This window comes from Balaenoptera musculus, chromosome 4, assembly GCF_009873245.2.
Source record: "Balaenoptera musculus isolate JJ_BM4_2016_0621 chromosome 4, mBalMus1.pri.v3, whole genome shotgun sequence".
NCBI lineage: Eukaryota > Metazoa > Chordata > Mammalia > Artiodactyla > Balaenopteridae > Balaenoptera > Balaenoptera musculus.
The window spans coordinates 42700197-42720765 of record NC_045788.1 but is presented as its reverse complement, the minus strand read 5'-3'; positions in this window follow the sequence as shown (position 1 = coordinate 42720765).

The following is a 20569-nucleotide window of genomic DNA, read 5'->3' as shown; positions in this document are numbered from 1 at the left end:
TTGTTTTTTTGATATGTATAATTGTTTATGGTAAAGTTTATTTATATATAAAAATAATATATATATATGTTCAATAAATATCTTTCCTCCATTAATATTCATTAGAAATATTGTAAATTCAGCTATTTTCTGTAGATATGATTCCATAAAAGAAAGGTGAACATCAGAAAAAACATCAGAGTTATCAAAAGATATTAAAGCAGCTACAAGATGCTGACTCTCTCTTTCTCTCTCTCTTTTTCCCAGCTGATTCATACCTTCAGACTTATTTTTTGAAAAGTTAGTGAACAAATTCTGAGTAAAAAAATACTGAAGAATATCAGGCATCTATTTTCCTTTTTTCAAATATCTTAGACAATTAATTTATGTTTAGCACTTGTTCTTTTATTTATTAGTTTTGTAGAAGAATACATCTTATTCAGTATTTGTAATTAAAAGAAAATCATCTGTTGAAAAAGACAGTTTGCAAAAAACAAGATTTTGGTCTTTTATAATTCTCAGTAAAGTTTATCTGACAAATTTTTAAAAATGAAAAAGGCATTAATGGAGCATGTTTTATATGCTTAGGTAACTGCAGTGGGACCTGTGTTACTGGAGTAGAGTCAGGAAAAATGAGAGTATTGAGAGATGAGACCAGGAGGTAACAGAAGGGCTGTTTATGCAGGGCCCTATAGGTCCACTTATCGTTAGAGAAATTGAGAACCATGGAGGAGTTTTGAGTCATAGAATGACATGATATGGACTACTTTTTACAAAAATCACTCTGACTTATATCTTTAAAATAGCCAAAATGGGAGACAGGGATAGTTAGAGATAGAGATTATTGCAATAATACAGGCATGGAAGGTCATGTCTTCATCCAGGGAGTTAGCAGTTAAGTGATGAGAAACAGACTCTCAATGAACTTAATAGTAGAGACAACAGAATTGAATGATTATGTAGGGGGCATGAGAGAAAAAGAGGAGACAGAATGACTCCAAAGATTTTTTCCTGAAAAACTGGAAGGGGTGAACTGTCATCAAATTAAATATAAATACTGCAATAAATAATGTTATATAACATTCATTAACAATGAATTAGTTTCTACCTTAGTAAAATCTAAGAGACCATTATCTTCCTCTGCTAAATGATTACATAGCAGCTAATAAACCTTGCTATAATAATGAAGGATAGAAAAAAAAATTAAAAATAGAAAGATTTCATCTGTAAAGCTTATGCTATTCTCCCTTACATAAATCTCTAGTTCCTATGTGGACTTTTTATCCATATTATTACAATGACTAACTAATCTATGCATTCATTGAACCAATATTAATGAACACCTACTATATACTAGTATTTAATGATCTAGCAGTAAAAACTGCATACCTAAATTCTAGTGAAGATAAGTTGTTACGTAGATAATTTTAAGTATATTTATACAGTGATTTTTTAATACTTATTTAATTCTCGGAGTGCTACCTTAATTATATTAAATACAATGTGAATGCAAATATGAAAGTGAGATAGTTGGGTGGAACAACTGATAGAACTTTAAGATTAATTGGATATTTAGGATGAAATAAGAGAGAGAGGATAATAATTATGATAGATCTTAAGCACCTGGAGAAATATCATGCTCCAGAAATTGATTTTATAATGAAAACAAGGATGAAGAACCAAAGAAGTGTAATCAGGAATCTGAAATGAGTGAAATATGTTTGGAAATCATTTCATATAACAGTATGAAAAACGAAGTGGCAGGGATTATAGCAAGACACAAAACAGGATCTAGGATCTCTGCTTAAAAAATGGTTGTAGAAAAGCAGACAATATATTTTGGAGGTCTGTCCTGTCCCTTAGTAATGAGTAGTTTCGGAGAAGAGAGTACCAAAACCAAACAGAAAGTCATTATACCTATACAATTAAAAAATCACCCTCTTTAGCAAAAAATTGGGCATGCAGCATTGTGAATACTTTCTGTATTTTGACATAACTGACATTCTCCAGATAAGGAATAAAGAAAGAGGCACTGATGTTTGTAGGTACTGGAGAGTAGAAAAAACATTTTTCCTGTCTTTCATCTTCTGTCTATTCACTGAAATCCATCTGATAGTAGCAAGTTGTATGGAGTCAAAACATTATTTCTATATTTGGTCTGAAGAACAGGCTCTAGTACCTGTTTGTCCTGGAAGAAGAATAAAACTATAGAAAGAACTTGAATTTGAATGTTGACTCCTTCATGTGAAAGGACATTGGCAGGCCTCTTTTATCAGGCTCTAAGCACATCTGAACATAAAGGAAACCACAGTTTGGGTTCTAATGCTAATCCCTTCAGAATGTAGATGATGAAAGAGATATTTTTAAAGTGTCAAGCATTTGTTGATTTTAGAAAGCTTAAAAATGGTAGAGCTAGATTGCATGTGATGTCAAAGCCTATGTTTGATCCAGTAACCACTCAGATTATAGCTACAGTGTATTTGAAGGAAAATGTACCAAATCTTCAGACTATATTTACATATGTAGATGCTACATGCATGTTTCAACAAACAAATTTAAACTACTATTTAAGTTATAAAGAAAATTTGATCTTAAAATGGCTGACTTTTTAAATGGTAAAACACTAAATCAGATATGTTTAGAATTTTATTTTAGATTATATAATTCAGCTAAGGCATTTAAAATTTGGCTAAGAATCACTGCATAAAAATAAATAAATGGGATGGAGTCAAGATGGCGGTGTGGGAAAATGTGGAGTTCACATCTCCCCACAACTAGGGTGCCTGCCAGATGCTGGTGGGGGACCCCAATTCCCAAGAAGACAGGAGGAACCCCTAACCAAACTGGTAGGACATGGGGGGACTGAGGGGGAAGGAGAAGTGGAGGCCTGACAGGACCAGTGCCCCTGAGGGGTGGCTGAAAGGGGGGAGGAGTGCCAATGCCTGGAGGGACCCTTGGGAGCTCGGATCGGGGGGGAGCCCGCCAGGCTTTTTCCCTGCCCAATCAGCCAGGGAAGTCTGCCCAGCACTCAGGCCAAGTGCTACGCCCTCAGAAGTCCCTCCGGCTGGGTTGGTCCTGGGGGCGTAGGAGGGAGGCCAGGAGAGAACAGGAGAGGCAGGTGGGAAGGGCCATCCAGAACTGGAGGAGCAGGAGAGGAGCAGAGGGTGTTTGCCCCGCCCACTTGAGCCCAGGAAGCCTGCTGGGCTCCCAGGTGGGGGCCCTGCCCTCTGAGACCAGAGGCAGGAGGCATGCCTAGGCCCTTCCTGTTCTGTTGAGCCTAAGTCCCACCTCCCCAAACTACCCAGGGCCTTTTTCAGCCCTGTGGGTCCTAAACATAGGCCCCGCCCACTACACAAAACTCATCCCTGCTTAGGCTCTGCCCTCCAGAGCAAAGGTCTTTTCCACCTATTTTTTTTTGCTCCTCCTCTTCTTTACTATTGTGGTTCTGTTTTACATTCCAGTTGTTGTTTCATCTATATTTTTATTTTTATATTCTTTTTAACATATCTGTTAGTTTCCTAGTCTAATTTTATTTTTTACATTGTTATTGTTCTTTTTTTTTTTTTCCCACCCTGCGCAGCTTGCGGGATCTTGGTTTACAAGCTGGGGGTCGGGCCAAAGCTCCTGTGGTGGGAGCTCAGAGTCTGAGCCACTGGACTAACAGAGAACATCAGATCCCAGGGAATATTCATTGGAATGAGGTTTCCAGAGGTCCTCATCTCAGCACCAAGACCCAGCTCTCACATGCTCACACCCAGTCAGCTTGGGTCTCTGTCTCTGGTCAGGGTCTGGCAGGACTGCCATTATCTGCTCAGCAGGATAACTGTCCTGAGTGTTTTTAATCATGTTTGGATGTTAAGTCTTAGCTCCTAGAGTAGATGCCTGGAGCAAGGTCTGAACTGAACCAGGCACATTGCCCAGGCCCTCACGTTGAGGATTAGACTGGTCAATCAGGGCCAGGCATCCTGGTCTTTCTTCCAGAGGTCCCAACAGCCTACAAACCCCAGTGTTGGAGGTCTCAGGCCAAACAACCAGTAAGACAAGAACACAATCCCACTTATAAACAAAAAAAAAATGAGATGGCAAAAATATATGTCACAGATGAAGGAGCAAGGTAAAAACCTACAAGGCCAAATAAATGAAGAGGAAATAGGCAATCCACCTGAAAAAGAATTCAGAGTAATGATAGAAAAGATGATCCAGAATCTTATAAATAGAGTGGAGGCACGGACTGAGAAAACACAAGAAATGTTTAACAAAGATCTAGAAGAACTAAAGAAAAAACAGAGGTGAACAACACAATAACTGAAATGAAAAATACAACAGAAGAAATCAATAATAGAATAACTGAGGCAGAAGAATGAACAAGTGAGCTGGAAGACAGAATGGTGGAAGTAACTGCTGAGGAGCAGAATAAAGAAAAAAGAATGAAAAGAATTGAAGACAATCTCAGAGACCTCTGGGATGACACTAAATGCACCAACATTTGAACTGGAGGGGTCCCAGAAGAAGAAGAGAAAAAGAAAGGGTCTGAGAAAATATTTGAAGGGATTATAGTGGAAATTTCCCTAACATGGGAAAGGAAATAGGCACCCAAGTCCAGGAAGCACAGAGAGTCCCATACAGGATAAACCCTAGGAGAAACACATCAAGACACAAATTAATCAAACTAACAAAAATTAAATTCAAAGAAAAAATATTAAAAGCAGCAAGGGAAAAGCAAAAAATTAACAACAAAAGAATCCCCATAAGGTTATCAGCTGATTTCTCAACAGAAACTCTGCAAGCCAGAAGGGAGTGGCATGATATATTTAAAGTGATGAAAGAGAAAAAGCTACAACCAAGATTACTCTACCCAGCAAGGATCTCACTCAGATTCGACGGAGAAATCAAAAGCTTTTCAGAAAAACAAAAGCTAAAAGAATTTAGTACCACCAAACCAGCTTTACAACAAATGTTAAAGAAACTTCTCTAGGTGGGAGAAACAAAAGAAGAAAATGAACCACAAAAACAAACCCCCCAAAATTAAGAAAATGGTAATAGGAACATATATATCGATAATAACCTTGAAAGTAAATGGATTAAATGCCCCAACAAAAAGACACAGACTGGCTGAATGGATACAAACCCAAGACCCATATATATGCTGTCTACAAGAGACCCACTTCAGACCTAGAGACACCTACAGGCTGAAAGTGAAGGAATGGAAAAAGATATTCCATGAAAATGGAAATCCAAAGAAAGCTGGAGTAGCAATATTTGTATCAGATAAAATAGACTTTAAAATAAGACTGTTACAAGGGATAAGGAAGGACACTACATAATGATAAGAAATCAATCCAAGAAGATGATATAACAATTATAAATATTTATGCACCTGACATAGGAGCAGCTCAGTACATAAGGCAAATGCTAACAACCATGAAAGGGGAAATCAACAGCAACACAATAATAGTAGGCGACTGTAACACCCCACTTACACCAATGGACAGATCATCCAAACAGAAAATAAATAAGGAAACACAAGCTTTAATTGACACAATAAACCAGATAGATTTAATTGATATTTATAGAACATTCTACCTGAAAGTGGCAGAATACACTTTCTTCTCAAGTGTACACGGAACATTCTCCAGGATAGATCACACCTTGGGTCACATATCAATCCTCAGAAAACTTGAATAAATTGTAATCATATCGAGCATCTTTTCTGACAACAACACAGTGAGACTGGAAATCAATTACAGGAAAAATATTTTAAAAACCATAAATACACGGAGGCTAAACAGTGCACTACTAAGTAAACAATAGATCACTGAAGAAATCAAAGAAGAAATTTAAAAATAGATAGAAACAAATGACAATGAAAACACAGTGACCCAAAACCTATGGGATGCAGAAAACGCAGTTCTAAGAGCAAAGTTTATAGCAATTCAATCTCACCTCAAGAAACAAGAAAAATCTCAAATAAATAATCTAACCCTAAACCTAAAGCAACTAGAGACAGAAGAACAACAAAAACCCAAAGTCAGTAAAAGGAAAGAAATCATAAAGATCAAGCAGAAATAAATGAAATAGAAATGAAGAAAACAATAGCAAAGATCAATAAAACTAAAAGCTGGTTCTCTGAGAAGATAACGAAAATTGATAAACCCTTAGCCAGACTCATCAAGAAAAAAAGGGAGAGGATGCAAATCAATAAAATTAGCAATGAAAAAAGGAGAAATCACAACTGACACCACAGAAATATAAAGGATTATAAGAGACTACCACAAAAAACTATATGCTAAGTATTAGACAACCACAAAGAAATGAACAAATTCTTGGAAAGGTACAATTTTTCAAGTATGAAACAGGAAGAATTAGAAAATATAAACAGACCTATCACAAGTAATGAAATTGAAACTGTAATTACAAATTTTCAAACAAACAAAAGTTCAGGACCAGATGGCTTCACAGGCGAATTCTATCAAACATTTAGAGAAGAGCTAACACCGATACTTCTCAAACTCTTCCAAAAAATTGCAGAGGGAGGAACCTCCTAAATTCATTCTACGAAGCCACCAACACCTTGATACCAAAACCAGAAAAAGATATCACAAAAAAGAAAATTATCGACCAATATCACTGAGGAAAATAGATGCAAAAATCCTGAACAAAATACTAGCAAACAGAATCCAAAAACATATTAAAAGGATCATACACCATGATCAAGTGGGATTTATCCCAGGGATGCAAGGATTATTCAATATATGCAAATTAATCAATGTGATACACCATAATAACAAACTGAAGAATAAAAACCATATGATAATCTCAATAGATGCAGAAAAAGCTCTCGACAAAACTCAACACCCATTTGTGATTAAAAACTCTCCAGAAACTGGGCATAGAAGGAATCTACCTCAATGTAATAAAGGCCATATATGACAAAAACACAGCAAACATCATACTCAATGGTGAAAAACTGAAAGCATTTCCACTAAGATCAGGAACAAGACAAGGATGTATACTCTCGTCACTCTTATTCAACATAGTTTTGGAAGTCCTAGTGATGGCAGTCAGAGAAGTAAATAAATCAAAGGAATACAAACTAGAAAAGAAGAAGTAAAACTGTCACTGTCTGCAGATGACATGATACTATACATAGAAAATCCTAAAGATGTCACCAGAAAACTACTAGAACTAATCAATGAATTTGGTAAGGTTTCAGGATACAAAATTAAAGCACAGAAACCTCTGGCATTCCTACACACTTACACGGAAAAATTAGAAAGGGAAATTAAGGAAACAATCCCATTTACCATCGCAACAAAAAGAATAAAATACCTAGGAATAAACCTGCCTAAGGAGGTGAAAGACTTGTACTCAGAAAACTATAAAACACTGTTGAAAGAAATCAAAGATGACATAAACACAGAAATATACCATGTTCTTGGATTGGAAAAATCAATATTGTGAAAATGACTATACTACCCAAAGCAATCTACAGATTCAATGCAATCCCTATCAAACTGCCACTGGCATTCTTCACAGAATTAGAAAAAAAAAATTTACAATTCATATGGAAACACAAAAGACCCCGAATAGCCAAAGCAATCTTGAGAAAGAAAAACGGAGCTGGAGGAATCAGGTTCCCTAACTTCAAACTATACTACAAAGCTACAGTAATCAAGACAGTATGGTACTGGCACAAAAATAGAAATATAGATCAATGGTACAGGATAGAAAGCCCCGAGATAAACCCATGTACATATGGTCACTTGATTTAAGACAAAGGAGGCAAGAATATACAATGGAGAAAAGACAGCCTCTGCAATAAGTGGTGCTGGGAAAACTGGACAGCTACATGTAAGAGAATGAAATTAGAACACTACCGAAACACCATACACAAAAATAAACTCCAAATGGATTAAAGACCTAAATGTAAGGCCAGACACTATAAAACTCTTAGAGAAAAACAGGAAAAACACTCTGACATAAACCACAGCAAGATCTCTTTTGGCCCACCTCCTATAGTGCTGGTAATAAAAACAAAAATGAAAAATGGGACCTAATTGAACTTAAAAGCTTTTGCACAGCAAAGGAAACCATAAACAAGAGGAAGAGACAACTTCAGAATGGGAGAAAATATTTGCAAATGAAGCAACAGACAAAGGATTAATCTCCAAAATATAAGAACAGCTCATGGAGCTCAATACCAAAAAAACAAACAATTCAATTAAAAAATGGACAGAAGACCTAACTAGACATTTCACCAAAGAAAACATGCAGGTAGCCAAGAGGCACATGAAAAGATGCTCAACATCACTAATTAATAGAGAAAGTCAAGTCAAAACTACAATGAGGTATCACCTCACACTGGTCAGAATGGCCATTATCAAAAAATCTAGAAGCAATAAATGCTGGAAAGGGTGTGGAGCAGAGGGAACCCTCCTGCACTGTTGGTGGGAATGTAAATTGATACAACCACTATGGAGAGAAGTATGGAAGTTCCTTAAAAAACTAAAAATAGAACTACCATATGACCCAGCAATCCTACTACTAGGCATATACCCTGAGAAAACCATAATTCAAAAAGAGACACGTACCACAATGTTCACTGCAGCACTATTTACAATAGTCAGGACATGGAAGCAACCTAAGTGTCCATCGACAGATGAATGGATAAAGAAGATGTGGCACATATATACAATGAAATATTACTCAGCCATAAAAAGAAATGAAACTGAGTTATTTGCAGTGAGGTGGATGGACCTAGAGTCTGTCATACAGAGTGAAGTAAGTCAGAAAGAGAAAAACAAATACCGTATGCTAACGCATATATATATGGAATCTTAAAAAAAAAAAAAAAAAAGGTACTGATGAACCTAGTGGCAGGGCAGGAATAAAGACGTAGACATAGTGAATGGACCTGAGGACACGGGGACAGGGGACGGGGAAGCTGGGTCGAAGTGAGAGTAGCATCGACATATATATACTACCGAATGTAAAATAGTTAGCTAGTGGGAAGCAGCAGCATAGCATAGGGAGATCAGCTCGGTGCTTTGCGATGACCTAGAGAGGTGAGATAGGGAGGTTGGGAGGGAGGCTCTAGAGGGAGGGGATATAGGGATATATGTATGCATACGGCTGATTCACTTTGTTGTACAACAGAAACTAACACAGTATTGTGAAGCAATTATACTCCAGTAAATATCTATTAAAAAAAATAAATAAATAGATAAATAAATAAATAAATAAATAAGAACTGGTAAGTATAGATATGTACTGTTGTGTAATCCCTGATTTTCATCACAGGAATTTAGTTGTTAAAATTTTCTTTGTAGCATTAAATTGTTCTGTTTAAAATGCTTTGTATAATTTGTGTTTTTAATTTTGTAAACCATACCTATGTTATAATGAGAAGTACTTAGAAATATCATTAAAAAGTTGTTTATTAACTTGCCTTGCCTTTTTGAAAATGCCTCAATATTTTGCACTTTAAGTGTGCTCAGCACTATTGGCAAGCTTCAAGCATTTTATTGGAATATTAGAATATCTTTAAGGAAACATACTAATCAATATTTTTATTTTTGATTTAAAAGAGTTGTGCTTTACCAAAGCTTATAATTGTTCATATTTTTGTTTCTCAATGTCAATATACATTTGTAGTTACAAGGCACCTGCTACATCTTGAAATCGCTAGGGAAAAACACACAGTGCTCACCATTTATTAACTCAACTGTTTCGATTCAGGTAGCTTCAGAGATGAGCAAAACCTGAGAACACAGCCATTACTTAAAAATCTCACAGGTAAATGTGAAATCTCAACTGGGATAAATGCCCTGAAATGTAAGTATATGGTGTCATGAAACCATGTTTTAGAAAATATGACTTAGGAAATTTCTGAAAGACTCCCTAAGGAAATATAAATGTATCTCAGAAAAGTAAGATGAGTAGAAAAGGGAAAGAAAAGATCTTCAAACAGAGGATACAACACTTGGAAAGCTCTGTGCCAAAAGGAGCATATACCAGCACTGAAAGGAGGTCAATATGTCTTGAGTTCGTATGATGAGGGGAGAAAATATGGTAAAAGATGAGATCGGAAGGGTAGGGAGCAGTTAGAACATTAACATTTTTCAAGGTCATGTTTAAATTTTTAAAATTATATAAACAAGTATCTAAAAGAAACAATGTTTTTTTTCCAATCTGGGAGGAGATAGCTCTTGCCTTATTACTATAGGAAGAAATATAGAATAGGAATTTTATAAGTTCTGAATTACATATAAGAAAAAATGAATTTAAAAAATGCTTCATATTTTATCAGTCTCAGCCATTTACAAAATATAGCAGTTTTCTTAGAAATTTTACCACCCTGAGCATTACTAGGAGACATTAAAATGATCCAATAATTATTTTGATTAATAGCATTTTTGCATTGAAACAAGATAAGACAGGGAGATTATGCTTCTATTTTAGGGAATTAGTGAAGAGTTAAAATTATATGCTTTATTATTTCACGGAAAGTCAGGAGATGTGGCACTGTTTTGAATAAAATAGAGGGTTGCTTTGAGAAATTCATATACCTAAACTTTCAAGAAAAATGACGGCAGGATTATAGAATGAATAAATGTCCAATGAACAAGCCATTTTAAAATCAAACTGGAGTGTGTGGGAATAGGGTGAAGAAAGATGTGATTTCTTCAGAGTGATGGGATGTCTGTTGTAGTCATGGCTGAATGCAAGTGTGAGATTGCATTTTTTGTGTACAGATCCTCATAGCCAGAATGGCAGCAATCGTCAGGAAGAGGGAAAGGCTCCTTTTAGACCATGAAGAAAGAAACTATCTGGAAAACATGAGTAGTCTTTCTATAGGATAAATGTATCCAACTGGCCTAAAAAAGAGGAAGTACTCTTGGACAAAGATGTAATATTATGGTGGAAGAAAAGCAGCAATATCACTAAAAATTCTCTTGCAATTTACAGATCATTTACTTATACATTATTTTAGTTGAATATCAAAACATGCATATAAAGAATGACTTTATATGGCCTTTATAAATTATTTTCAACTGTGTACTTTATAATATGCATTCTGATATTAAATGCATGCCTTTATCAAGATAGCTCCCATAAGTAAGAGAACTGTGTTCTGTAAGAAGAGATCACCCAGGAAGAATATCAGACTGCTATTTCTGGAGGGAAAACACAGTTTTCCTAGATAAGTTGTCAACTATAATAGTCTCTTTGATCTCTGGAAATCCATGTCTTATTAAGAATAAAGCTAGGGACTTCCCTGGTGGCACAGTGGTTAAGAATCGGCCTGCCAGTTCAGGGGACAGGGGTTTGATCCCTGGTCCGGGAAGATCCCACATGCTGCAGAGCAACAAATCCCATGCACCACAACTACTGAGCCTGTGCTCTAGAGCCCACGAGCCACAACTACTGAGCCTGTGTGCCACAGCTACTGAAGCCCACGTGCCTAGAGCCCGCGCTCCACAACAAGAGAAGCCACTGCAATGAGAAACCTGAGCACCACGTTGAAAAGCAGCTCCAGCTCGCCGCAACTAGAGAAAGCCCGTGCGCAGCAACGAAGACCCAACACAACCAAAATTTAAAATAAATAAATTTATTAAAAAAAAGAATAAAGCTGTTTCAAAACCTTTTCTAATTATAACTTATCAAGTTTTTAAGAAGCTCTCCAAATATTTCCCCATTTGGAATCATCTAATAATTGTGTTGTACATATAATTAATTAAGTTAGGTCAATAAATGCATTTCATTTTCAAATTTTGGAGGTATTATGAAATCCTGACTCTGTATCTGTGATTTTTCTGCAGCCAGAATATCTTTTTCAATGCTATTACAACTTTTTTCAGTCATGTACCATCAATCATTTCTACACTTTCTATCAATGTCAATGTTTTCTTTTCTCTGACTTCTTTCCCTTCAGATATAAGCAAAGTCAAAATCAACCTATGATAAAACATCTTCCCCATCTTCTCCTTTAGTGATATCTTTCAAAATCCATCTCCAGTTATGTTTCCTCTAATTTCCCTCTTATGACCCACATTGCCAACTGGCCAGTCTTTACATGTATCCTGAAATCTTTTTTTTTTCTTTTAATTAGTATTTTATTCTTTTTTAAAAAAAAAGTTAAATTTTTTATTGAAGTATAGTTGATTTACAATATTATATTATTTTGGGGCAACAGCACAGTGATTCAATATTTTTATAGATTATATACTATTTAAAGATAATACAAAATAATGGCTATATTTCCTTGTGCTGTAAAATGTATTGTTGCTTATCTATTTTATACATAGTAGTTTGTATCTCTTAATACAATGCACTTATTTTGCCCCTCTCTCCTTCCCTCTCCCCACTGGTAACTGCTAGTTTTTCTATATCTGTGAGTATGTTTCTGTTTTGTTATATACATTTGTTTTTTATATTTTAGATTCCACATATAAGTGATAACATACAGTGTTTGTCATTGTCTGACTTATTCCACTAAACATAATACTCTCTTGGTCCATTCACGTTCTTGCAAATGGCAGAATTTCATTCTTTTTTTATGACTAATATTCCACTGTATTTTTATACCACTTCTTCTTTTTCCATTCTTCTGTTGATGGACACTTTGGTTGTTTCCATATCTTAGCTATTGTAAATAATGCTGCTGTGAACATTGGGGTGCATGTATCTTTTTGCATGCATGGTTTCATTTTTTTGGATATATCCCTAGGAGTGGAATTGCTGGATCATATGGTAGTTCTAGTTTTAGTATTTTGAGAAAACTCCATACTGTTTTCCACATTGCTTCAGCAATTTACATTCCCACCAACAGTGTATGAGGGTTCCCTTTTCTCCACCTCCTCACCAACATTTGTTATTTGTGCTCTTTTTGAAGATAGCCATTCTGACAGGTGTGAGGTGATACCTTATTGTGGTTTTGATTTGCATTTTTTTAATTATTAGTGATGTTGAGCATGTTTTCATGTGCCTGTTAGCCATCTGTCTGTCTTCTTTGGAAAACTGCTTATTCAGGTCTTCTGCCCATTAAAATTCTTTTTGTATATTGAGTTGTATGAACTGTTTATATATCTTGGATATTAATCCTTTGTCAGTCATATCATTTGCAAATATTTTCTCTCATTTATTAGGTCATCTTTTCATTTTGTGGATGGTTTCCTTTGCTGTGCAAAAGCTTTTAAGTTTAGTTGGGTCCCATTTGTTTGTTTTTGTTTTCATTTTCTTTGACTGAGGAGACAGATCCAAAAATATATTGCTACAATTTATGTCAAAAAGTGTTCTGCTTATGTTCTGTTCTAGGAGTTTTATGGCTTCAAGTCTTACATTTAGGTCTTTAGTCCATTTTGAGCTTATTTTTGTATATGGTGCTAGAGAATATTCTAATTTAATTCTTTTACATGTAGCTGTCCAGTTTTCCCAGCACCTCTTACTGAAGAGACTGTCTTTTCTCCATTGTATATTCTTGCCTACTTTGTCATAGATGAATTGACCATAGGTGCATGGGTTTATTTTTGGGCTCTCGATTCTGTTCCATTAGTCTATATGTCTGTTTTTATGCCAGTACCATGCTGTTTTGATTACTATAGCTTTGTGGTATAGTTTGAAGTTAGGGAGTGTGATACCTCTAACTTTGTTCTTTTTTCTCAAGATTGCTTTGGCAATTCTGGGTCTTTTGTGTTTGCATATAAATTTTAGGGTTTTTTGTTCTAATTCTGTAAAAAAATGTCATTGCTGTTTTATGTATCCTGAAATCTTACTCTGTCTCTGTAATTTCGTTGTTCTTTTTGGGGGGCACATGCTCCATCTCCCTTTCTCTCCACCTTGGTCCATTACAAATTCATTTATCCATAAGATCCCAATTAAAACAACACATCATCAATTAAAGATCACCATATTCTCAACTAGAATCAGTATCTTGAAACTCTATTTTATCATATTTTGTTTTTCCACCAAGTAATGTGTCTCTGTCTATTTAGGGTTAGAGTCATTTATGTTTGACACACTAGAGGCCAGGGATCTGTCTTATATATATTTTTGGGTCTCACTGCCAAGCAAGAACCTTGCTCAAAATAGGGCCCAGCAAGAACCTGACATATGGAATTATATCAGTCTCATGCCAGCTTTGAGAGTTAACATTCAAGAATGATATTTTATGTGGCTTCGTATTCAGTAGGCAACTATTCTTAGGTTCTGTCTTGAACCAAAAAGTCTTAGATTTTGGTATTTAAATGATAGAAAGAATCTTATTCTCATTCTGAGAAACCAAGAAACTGTGGCTTTTCAATATCAAGTATTTTGCTAAGTCAAATACTTTAAAATGTAGAGTTAATTGAGCACAATTCAACAATACTTAAGATTTTCTATCTATAGAGCCATTGCTATTTTGACACATGTTCTAAAATTAAAATACTTCATGTGACACCTCAATTATGACAGCTCAATATATTATTTTTATACTTTTGTTTCTAAACTGTTTATTTTTTTAAACATCTCTGATCATTTATGTGAGGCATCTAAAATAAAACTTTATATTAATTTCTGTGTAAATATCTGGGTCATTTTTATAAAAATGGTGAAGAAGTGTGTCTCTGGATTAAAAAAAAACTTGTGCATCATCTTTATTTTTCAAGAATATTTCATATTTCCACTTGCTCATGCTTTATTTATATGGATTTGTTATATTTTCTCTTCACTGTTTCTCTTAATTGTTTTTTGATTTATGTGGTTTTAAGATAATTTACTTTGAATTTTAATTTTTATTCAAATTCTAAAATATGGGTAATGTATGATCTCATATTCACAAATTCAAGCAAACACCATGTGTCAAAATATCCTAATTTGAACAGAACACTTTGTTTTTAATTGTACAAGCTGTTTTTCTTAAGTAACGAATAGAGAAAACTTGACATGGCAGATGGTGGGTGGGTGGACACCCTGGAGGCACAAACTATCTTGGAAAACTAGTAGCCATGGAGAGGGATTCTGGATAAATTGGCAATTGATTGAATGATCTGTAGACAAAGAGGGTGGTATGGAATCAGGAATTTGAATCCAGTATTGAAGGAAATCAAACACTGTTTCTTAGCAGAGGTTTACTCTTTTAAGCATGATGATTGAGCATTACGTTTGTTATATATTGATATGTATCTTTTTATGATTAATAGTCTTAGAGATAGTTATCCATATTCATGTCTTGCATCCTCTTCTTAATCAGAAGATCTTTGCAAAAGACAATGCTTGTGCATATATTTATTTGGTACAAAAAATGTTTGCAGTGTTTCAAATGCTAAAAATGTTAGGAAAATGCAGAGTTGCCAAAGTGTATACAAAGGGAAGAGTATACAAATGCAAGAGTTTGAGGTAAAATAATCCAGATATGCTGTTAAACTTTTGGTATTCAATAAGATTCATCAAGTAGCATATTTTTAATCTTGATAATTTTCAGTATCTTACTTATAACACAAGAAGAAAAAATTTTGCATATATTATATAAAGCAAGTATGTATATCAAATGAGATAATGTATGTAATGTTCTTTGGCCAGTGGCTTTCATATAATACATGCTCAGCAAGGTTTATTATAATTAAGAGGAAGACTGGGTGACTAAAAGAAGTGTTACAGTTAGTTTTCTCTGGCTACACAGATGAACTGAATTTAAAATATTTGAATGTTAACTCAGATCATTATATTTACATTAAATATTACCATAGCATAAAATAACTAAGCAAATTTTTAAATATTAAAACGTCTTTTGCCTTTCTTAGAACAAAAATGTCTGATTATTTAGAGTATTGACTCTAGAACCATATGATCTTGTTTCAGATTCCGGATTTGTCACTTAATTACATCTGTAAAAATTAATAAACAGAAGCCTTAATTAAACAGAGTTGGGAGAAAGAAAGGGGAGCTCTCACACCCTCTGATGATAACAGAGCCCAACAGGCAGAAGAAAGATTCTTCTTCCTTCTTGGCAAGGACTCAACCAAAGAAAAGTCATGGACTCTTTGTTTACTATAGCCATGCCAACTTCCTCTTCCCCTCTATAAAAAGTATTCTCCTTCCCTTGCTGTGTGAAGACTTGCACTGCACGTGGCTTGTCATGGTTGCAGACACTGAATTGCAATTCTCTGCTGATCCCAAATAAACCCATCTTCTCTGGAGAAATATCTGGCAGTCTATTTGTTTCAGGTCAACACCTCATAACATTGTGTACATTTTTTAACCTTTCTAGGTCTCAGATTCCTCATCTGTAAAATTAAGACATTAGTGTCTACTTCATAGCATTGTGAGGATTACTCAGGTAAATACATGTAAAACATGGTCTGACAAAGAATAATCATTCAATAAATGTTGATTATAATTTTAATAAATGTTATTTTAAAAATTTCACTAAAAGATAAATAAAAATTTTATATCCCTTTCCATAGTGTATAAGAAGATCTGAATAGTCAACATTTGGAGGGTATGTTTACAAATGAATTCACTAAAAATTTAATTATTTGGCATTTAGAAAGCATGCCCTGCGAGGTCTTTGACATCAATTCAATGAGAGTAATTAAAACCAAAAGAAATCATAAACTGAAATTCACAAAAATTCTTTAAGAGTGTTTGAGTAGAAGAATTCATAGTTACAAAGTCAATTTGTGAGAAAAAACAAACAAACAAGAGTGATTTCAAATATGAGATGTAAAATAATGTCATAAAATCTGAAGATATGCATTGGGAGTATATGATCTGTTTCTAATATGGGAACACAAAAGATCACATTTCTGGAAATAAAGAAGAGCTTAATTTATTGAAGCTGTTTAATATTTCTTCAAGGCAATGCAAGGAAGCTAGTAGTTGTAAGATGATAAAACAATCTTGTATAGGAATATGTTGAATTTCTATTAGTGACATCTAATTTCTGTGTCCTAATTATGTAGACATAACCTGAAAGTTAATTTTGAAAAGTAAGATAGATCAAGTGGCATCATTTGTCGAGACTCCGAATGAAAAACATCACCGAGAAAAGAACACCTCAGGGAGGAAAGTGGCTAATTGAAGATGATTACCTCACACTGAAATAAATTTAAAAAAGAAAAAATAAAGCTACTTTATTTTGGGGAAATGGGCTCACTTCATTATCTCTTTAAACCCTCACAACAATCCATGAGATAAATATTATAATTCTCATTCATGTGTTATAAGGTTTGACATATAAAAGTTCAAATAGTTTACCAAAGGTCACACAGAAAGCTCATGTCAACATACAATTGCTACTGAGCTCTGTACACTTGTTATGTTACACAAATAAGTAGGAAGTGCTACACAAATAAGTAGGAAGTGCTAATACATGTGGGAATATTTGGATAGAAGGGCATAACCCAAGGAAAGAACTGATCAGTTCCTTTAGTATCTATCAGTATCTATCTTTCACATTTAAGTGAAAGTATTATTGAGGAAGGAAAACAAAAAGAAAAGGTACGTATCAATCGATTTATACCATTTATTGAATTCCTAGCATGTGTCTGGCACCTTAGGTATACAAACTAGAAGCCACAACAACCTGATCATTGGGTCAGTGTCTATTTTATAGACGAGTCAACATAAGTTCAATGAGTCTAGACGTCCCATAAAAACAAGTACAGAATGAATAGGCAGATTTAAGTTTCAAACAGAATGTTTGTAAAGGAATGTTCCTTTACTTTGCATTATTACCAACAGTGATTACCAACTAATTTTATTATAATATAGTCATAATTTTTAATGTTTTCCTATAATATCTTCCTCAGTTTTCACCCTCCTAGTTTTGTGCTTTTAATTGTACTTAAATTCACTTGCCCTGTCCATTTGAATACTTAATTTCCTTTTAATAAAATGTTTACTTGGTTTTAAAATACATAGCTGATTGATTTTTCCACAAAATTTAGAGGTGGCATTTGTTTTTTAAAATTTATTAATAATTTTGAGTTATTTTTAATACATAGCAAAGTACAGAATTTGATAGAAATTAATATATCGTTCTCATGAACCCTAATTAAAGAAATTTAAAACATTGAAGTATATATTTTAAATATGAAAATTTAGTTATAACTAAAGCCACATGAAATCTATTCCTTCTCGTCTCACATCTATGATTATAAACGACCAAGGCTAGATTATGTTGGACCTTGTAAGCTATTAAAAATATGTTTAGCTTTAAATCAAAATAAGATGGGAAACCATTAGACAGTTTGGTTCTGAGCAGTGGTATCATCCGTTATGTTTCAGTGGAACCAATCTGTTATTATATTTAGAAAAGACTAAGGTGAAAGAAAGGAGAGAGAAGATTGACCAATTAGGAGTTTATTGCAGCTTTTTAGGGAGAGATAGTAAGATTAAAATAGAATGTTATTGTGGAAATGGTGAGAAATAATCAAATTGAATATGGAGATTATCTTATTGATTGATCGGATTGATAGGGTCTGTGAGGTTAAAGTAAGAAGTTAAGGAGATGAGACAAGTATAGTTTTTGATTTTTGTTGTTTTATTTAATTTTTTCTTTTGTTCTGTTTTATTTTTCCCTGTGAATCCAGAGGATGGTTTTGTGATTAACTGTGATAGAGAAAATTGTGGCTAGACCAGCTTGTGAAGAAAGTTTTAAGACAGCAATAACATGTTTTAAGAAAATTTTCTTTGTCTATTGGGGTCTTCAGTTCCTATAAAATATTTCTGCATGAGGATTTATTCTTATGTATTCTGTCCTATGTTTTAGGAGGAATTTGTAGGGTAGAACAAACATGAAGACTAATCACAGATCAGGAATAAAAATGAAGAGTGCTTGAACACTGCAACATTCATTATTAGAATGCATATATTACAAATAGGCAAATAATATAGGTACTAAGGTCTTTATTTTTTTCTAACATATTTCTTTAAGAAAAAAGCAATTTGTTGAGCTTCTCTAATTTTTTTTTTAAAAAACACGTCTTATTATATTATTTTGTGATTATTTGGTTCCAAAGAATTACAACTCATTTAAAAAAAGCCTCAGGAAAAAAATCTACAAAACACGTAACCAAGATGAGTGCAGCAGAGCAGATGTTTTTCCATTTCTCTTCTCTGGATCTTCCCACACACTTATTTTGCCTACCATTCCAAACAACTGAATTCTAGGCATCTTTCACTATATGAAAATATTCATATGATAGCCCAATATGGGAATGTTGGCCTGTGAGTCTATATAAACTTTTAAGCATGTATATCTGCAGAGAAAACTCACATTTGGGGGAGTGAAATCTAACTAGCTCAGAGTGGCTGAGAAAGCAGTCTACAGGGGCAAAAGCAATAGAGTGATGGGGTACTTAGGGTGACAGTCTTGCTAAGAAGGAACTGTAAGTGTAGAGCAAGATATTAGTATCACTAGTGTAAATTAAGCAAAATAATTTTACCATAAAAATAAGCATAAAAATAACTTATCAATTAGCTTACAAATATCCTATTTTTAATACTACTTTCAGAGGTAAGTTGGTTATTAGTTGCCATTGTTTACCTTTTTCTTTATTTATGAAGAAATTACCAAATACGTAACTCAGGGTGGTACTTACCAATGACATAAAAATACCATTCTGGAGACATGAATATTAGAATTGGTACCACAGAAAGGTTAATTTTTCAGGTTGCTGAAAAATGTGAGCTAAATTTCTTCAGCCATTTTTGAGTTAAATCAACTGTAAAATAATTATAAGTTTCTCCAATTCCTATAGGAGTTTTTTGCTGTGAAATAACTTAAAGTGCAAAAGGCCTAAAGTTGCAGACTTTTCATGCACTTATTCCTCTCTAAGCAATTGTGCAAATTTAGAGCAAAATATACAGCAATGTTGAGTCAAACACTGACTCACACATGGGTTCATAACAGAAGTCTAGTTTTTAAATAGTATTTAATATTGTAGAATGCTACCTGAAAATTAGGAAGATGTCTAGCAATCTCCTTTCTATCTTTGTGTCATACACTTTAAAGTTATTATTTAAAAAATTATTACTGCAAAAATTATGATAGAATGTGGACATATAACATTAGCTTTCATTATTAGTGCTTGGAATTCCATTAGGCCATTAATAGCAAATTGTTAATATATAATGCTTCTAATTTTATCAGAATAATAAACTTTGAATTTTGCTTAAACACTCACTTTCACACTTACACTTTTGCTTGTGGAATCTTGAGAGTCTCTTTTTTAATTGGATTCTTCCTTTCTGCAATCTACTATTTACTGTTCTCAACTATAATACAGCAAAATAAAAAGGTAGAATCATTTAATCTAGATGACAATCTCAAACTTTCCTTTTCTTTAGTTTACAGATCTTTTGAAGCTGGTTTCCTTAATTTCTTAAATTCAGGTTCAGTACCTTACTAGATACGTATTATTTAATTCAGATTTAGATTTAATTCATCATTCAGATTCATGTAACATTTGTTGAGCGCTTACTTTAAACCTTAATGTATATAATATTACCTTAATTCTCATATGAGGTTTTATTATTCTGGTAGAAGTTAAACAGAAGAGCAAATACCTTCAGAAATTTGAAAGCATTTGGCCTAAGCAGAGCT